This window comes from Ailuropoda melanoleuca, unplaced genomic scaffold (genome assembly GCF_002007445.2).
Source record: "Ailuropoda melanoleuca isolate Jingjing unplaced genomic scaffold, ASM200744v2 unplaced-scaffold3066, whole genome shotgun sequence".
Classification (NCBI taxonomy): Eukaryota; Metazoa; Chordata; class Mammalia; order Carnivora; family Ursidae; genus Ailuropoda; species Ailuropoda melanoleuca.
Window position 1 is genome coordinate 1 of NW_023201237.1, and position 5,298 is coordinate 5,298.

The following is a 5,298-nucleotide window of genomic DNA, read 5'->3' on the forward strand; positions in this document are numbered from 1 at the left end:
AAAATAATATGTGCAGTAATTATATGTTGTGCTGTCTTGACTATTTTAAAAGAAACAAACAAGAAAAACCCAGCTCTAAAGGCCCACAGTCTAGTGGGTGAGGTGACTGAATGCCCCGCAGAAAGAAAGGCAGCAATATAGGCACAGGCTAGACTGCTCTGAAGGAAAGCAGTTCATCCTTCGGGGCTAGGTGTTACTAACAGCCCACGGGCAGAGAGGGGTAGGAGACAAAGTCTGGGGCCTGAGCTGGGTGGGGGGTCTGACTGAATAGTTCTTCCCCATTCTGTACAAACTGAAGAAGAGATTCAGAAGATAGAAGCTCGTCTAGAGTCGTGCAGCGTGTACACTGAATTTCAGTCAAAATCTTGGATTCCAAAACCCTTGCTCTGCAATACACCCTGCTAACACGTAGCCAGGACAGTTTCTCCTGGACACCCTTGTTCCTCCACCTCCTGGAACAGGAGGAAATAGTGCCGGGCTGGTGTGGAGCCTGAAGCTAAGCTGGCTTGCGGTTAAAAGCTCACTTGTGTTCGTTTGCTGAAGAGTACATCACACAGGGCGATCTGAAGACCTTCGGCTACGCCAAAAGTTGGGAGAGGGATGGATTTCTGTCAGGAGAATTAGGTTGGAGCAAACGGGAGGAGAAACCGGTCTGTAAGCCAGCCTCAAGGGGGCGCAGCTGCTGGCTCTGCCGGGCCGAGCGCGCGTGACGTTACGCCGGGAGGTGGAGTATGTAGATTCAGGACTCAGGGCCTTTGGGAACCGAGTTTTCCTGAAAAGATGTGCATGATTATTTCCCAAAGCTAAGATATGTGGTACGAAAATTTGGTTTTGAGTGTCGCTATTTGTAGATAAAGGCCAATTAGAGTTGTTTCAGAAGTGACCCCAACCTTAGAGTGGTATGTACAGCGACGAGTATTGCTGTGTTCTGGGCAAACTCAAACTGCTGTAGTAGGGGAGGTAGTATGATTGCGAAGGCGGTTTTTTTCAGGGCAAGGTTTTTCCGATGGCACTCTCCGCATGTGCCGGTTTCTGCGATTTTTCTGAATGGGGGAAATTCGGCGTTTGCGCTGCGCTGCCTCCTGTATGATTGTTTCGAAAGGAGTCTTTTGGTGTTCCTTAAGTGTCTAGTAGCGTTTATGTGTGGGAGCTCTGTTTTGGAGTGGGTTTTTTTTGGTTCTTACGTATTGCTTTTTGGCTTTTTTTTCGTTGGCAGTATTTCCGTGGGTGGTATAACTGCACTTTATTCCGAGAACTTTTGTAATTTTTAAGGCAACTTTATTCCTAGAATTGCTTTTTGTCATTTTATTATTTCAAGTCTTTTTCTAACTTTTTTGTGTTTCGGTAGTCTGTGTTTCTACCGTCTAAGTTTCGGGAAGGCCTTGTGTTAATTTCCGTCTAAGTTTCGGGAAGGCCTTGTGTTAATTTCCGTAAACTCACCTGCTGGATTCTCTGGAATGACTGGTTTTTCTTCACTATGTTGGAGAGTACTGATTTCAACATTCACCTTTTTCTTGTGAAGTTACCTGGTGTCCACACAAACCGCCACCGAATTCAGGATTGTTTAAACATTTAGGTACTGTAGGCAGGGCGCCTAAATAGCACTTTCAAATCAAAGAAAAAAGGTGAATTTTTAGGTGGAAGAAAATGTTATAGGGGCGCCTGTGTGGCTCAGTCTGTTAAGGGTCTGCCTTTGGCTCAGGTCATGATCTCAGGGTACTGAGATCGCACCCCAAGTCCAGGGAGTCTGCTTCTCCCTCTCCCTGTTTGTGCTCTTTCTCACAGTCTTTCTCAAAGAAATAAAATCTTAGAAAAAAAAGAAAAAGAAAATGTCATTTAGGGGGTGCGTGGCTGGCTCAGCAGGAGAGTATTCGACTCTTGATCTTGGGTTCCTGAGTTCAGAGACCCACGTTGGGAGTAGAGTTTACTTTGTTTAAAAAAGGAAGGAAATTTCATATATAATAATATATTCATCTTCTTATCAGTGCGGTCACATTATTATTTTTATTTTTAATGGAGGAAGGGTCCCACAAAGGCAAAGGTGTGTAGGCCCTTCAAAATCATTAGGTGGTCTTGACTGAACCTGACTTTTTTATTAGTTCTCACCACTTTGTGTGTAGTTCTGGCGGGCAGATCTGTTTTCCCTACAGGTTGTGATCTTACCACAGAATCTATCTCTACATTATTTCTCTTAGTGCTTAAGCTAGTGGCTGCCACATTAAAAGCTTAGGTGGCTGTGAGAAGTGTGCATTACATATATATGAGTAATGACTTGAGAATAGGTTTTTGTTTTGTTTTTTTAATCATTAGCAGCACTCGAAGAAATTCAAAAATAGTGAATGCCGAAGAGACTGGAGTAGACAGTGCGGCCCTCAGAATAGCAAAAAGACTCTGAGTACCTGTGAAATCAAATCTGTGGGGGACACAAATAGTTCTAGAGGGGTCTCAGGGCTGTGGCCAGCCTGGCATTCATGGATACCATGAAAACAGCCAAAATTTTGTCTTCCTTCTGTGAAATCAAGACTCCTGGAATATAATTAAGAAGGTAGTTCAATAACAAAATGATATTATATAACTGAAGTGGGCCAGGTCACACTTTGTGAATGATGTTATCTAGCGAATGTCTGAATAGCATGACTGTGAATTATATTGCAGAGACAGGGCCAGTGTGTGTCAGGAGTGAATGGGTTCAGCTACCAGCAACCCAGGGTGCTTGTAGAGTGGCTGTAGAGAGTTACTTATGCTTTCCTGGAAGGGAAGAGGGAGAAACAGAATCCCCGCTGAGCAGGGAGCCAGACATGGGACTCAGTCCCAGGACCCCAGGATCACAACCAGAGCCCAGGGCGGACACTGAACCGACTGAGCCACCGAGGCGCTCTAAAGCAAAGCTTTTTAANTGGCACTCTAAAGCAAAGCTTTTTAAAAAATCATATGTTCTGGGGTGCCTGGCTGGCTCAGTTGGTAGAGCATGAGACTGTGATTTTGGAGCTGTGAGTTCAAGCCCCACGTTGTGCTCAGAGATGACTAAAAAAAATCATGTGTACTAAGAGGGGAAATACCATTGAAGGTAGCAGAATATGCCACCCCCAAATATGCCACTTTGGCGTAAGGATACCTTTGAGCTAAAAGCACTTCAAAAACAGCAGATATAACCGTAGGTCCTGATCTACCCTTTTCTTCCTGAGATCAGGAGATAAAACTCTCATGTAAAAGATACCCTCCTTAGATAGGGGGGAAGAAATATTCCCAGAGAAGGGGAGTCAAACCTGAGAGAATTCTGTACACACATTGTTAAAAAGAATTCATGCCTGTGTAAAGCCCCCCCCATATGTTACTTTTCCATAATTGCCCAAAAGAAAAAAAAGAAAAACCAAAGACAAAAGCAGAAACAAAACACAGTTGTCTTTGTTCAGCCTAATATGAAAGCATTTAATTCTGCCATTGCTTTGGGTCTTCATTTCCTTTTAAGAGCTTCTGTGTTGGGTAAATTTATGTTAAATTTTGTATGCTTTGGGGATGCCTGGGTGGCTCAGTCGAATAAGCGAATAAGCGTCTGCCTCCAGCTCAGGTCATGATCCCAGGGTCCTGGGATCAAGTTCCCCATCGGGCTCCTTCCTCAGCGGGAAGCCTGCTTCTTCCTCTGTCTGCCACTCGCCGGCTAGTGCTTTCTCTCTCTCTCTGACAAATAAATAAATAAAATATTTTTAAAAAAATTTTTAAATGCTTTTATCTTGTTAAACTGTCGATGCCAATTTAATTCTCATGCCCGGACAGAGATAAAGTTTTGCCTCTAGACCATCAAAGCTTTTGATACTACAGTTCCTGCAAACACCATAGAGCACCTAGCCAGCAAGGGCAGAAAGGGAAAAAAACCCTAAAGTGTCCTCTGTTTTTGTTGTCTAAAATGAAGGGAGGGGCACTCGGTTTGTTACCAAATCCAGGCGGGATGCGCTTCCCTTTGTGCAGAAAACTGCAGACTCGAATCTTGGGGAGGCCAGCTTTGATTCCCCAACTACACAAGGCACCTGTCCTGGAGCGTGGCTGGTGGTGTGGGGGGGGGCGGGGTTGAAGCTGCATTTCACCTGCATTCTCTTATTCCGTCCTCACAGAAACCTTGTGGGGTAGGCAGGCAGTATTATTTCTTTACAACTTAGGCAAATGGAGGCTGAGAGAGACTGAGGGTATGACCTATCCCAGAGATGAACAGTGATTCGGAGCAGTGTAACCGACTGTGCTGTCTTGCCCTCCGCCGGCTGCAGGTCACCACCTCCCAAATTGCCCTTCCCTGCCGCGCAGAATTCAGACTCGTAACAAATGCACGCCGGAAGTTTTGCGTACGCCGGAGAAGGCAAAGAATTTTAAAAACCACCCCCAGCTACACCTGTTGGTGACCGTCTTTTTAAATCGCTGCGAAGCATAGCTAGAACGAATTTATCCCTTTCTCCAACAAGCTAAGTGACGTCAAGAGTGACAAGAGACAAGAGGCGGGCATATGGAGATGAAGGGCGCAGTGGCTGCATGTTCAAGTTCATTCTTCAGGAGGTAGAGTTTAGAGTTTTCACTACGTAGCCACTGGTGTGTCCCGGTCAATATCATGTAAATAACCTTGGCGTTTGTAAACAAAAGCCTAAAGAACTCGGAATGTAATTGACCATGACTGTATAGTGTGTTGAGGACGAGGGTGAAGTTCCCGGCAATCGTCGCAACTCATACTTACCTGGCAGGGGAGATACCATGATCACGAAGGTGGTTTTCCCAGGGCGAGGCTCATCCATTGCACTCCGGATGTGCTGACCCCTGCGATTTCCCCAAATGTGGGAAACTCGACTGCATAATTTGTGGTAGTGGGGGACTGCGTTCGCGCTTTCCCCTGGCAAGCGTCCTGAAAAACAGACTTCAGTGTACGGTTTTCTTTAGTGACCAAGTAATTCAAAGGATGGTTTTAATTTTTGTGTGTTTGATTGTGATTTTAGATGGTCTTGGGGGTTCTGGTGGTGGAAGAAGTGAGGCTTTAGGGGAGCTGGAAGGTAAATTAATTGAAGAAGTAGGATCGTTATAAAGTTTTTCCCTGAGAATGTCTGGGGAGCAGCAGATTTGAGGATTTACTGGTAATGATAATCTAGGGGACCTTTCCCCTTGCCCGGTGAGGAGTCCACTGCTTGTCTTTTTTTCATTACTTCTCCTTCTGCTTGTGCTGTCTCAAATAAGGTTTTTATTTATTTTTATTTTTTTTTTAAGATTTTATTATTTATTCGACAGAGATAGAGACAGCCAGCGAGAGAGGAAACACAAGCAGGG

The 5,298-nt window shown here is 44.8% G+C and overlaps 1 non-coding gene across 1 annotated transcript; it reads left to right on the plus strand.

Annotated features, from left to right (window-relative positions):
* The first annotated feature begins 4,709 nt into the window (after positions 1 to 4,709).
* On the plus strand, positions 4,710 to 4,873 carry LOC117798353. Its single transcript, XR_004622873.1, has one exon. It is a non-coding gene; the product is annotated as a U1 spliceosomal RNA (small nuclear RNA).
* Positions 4,874 to 5,298: the final 425 nt, after the last annotated feature.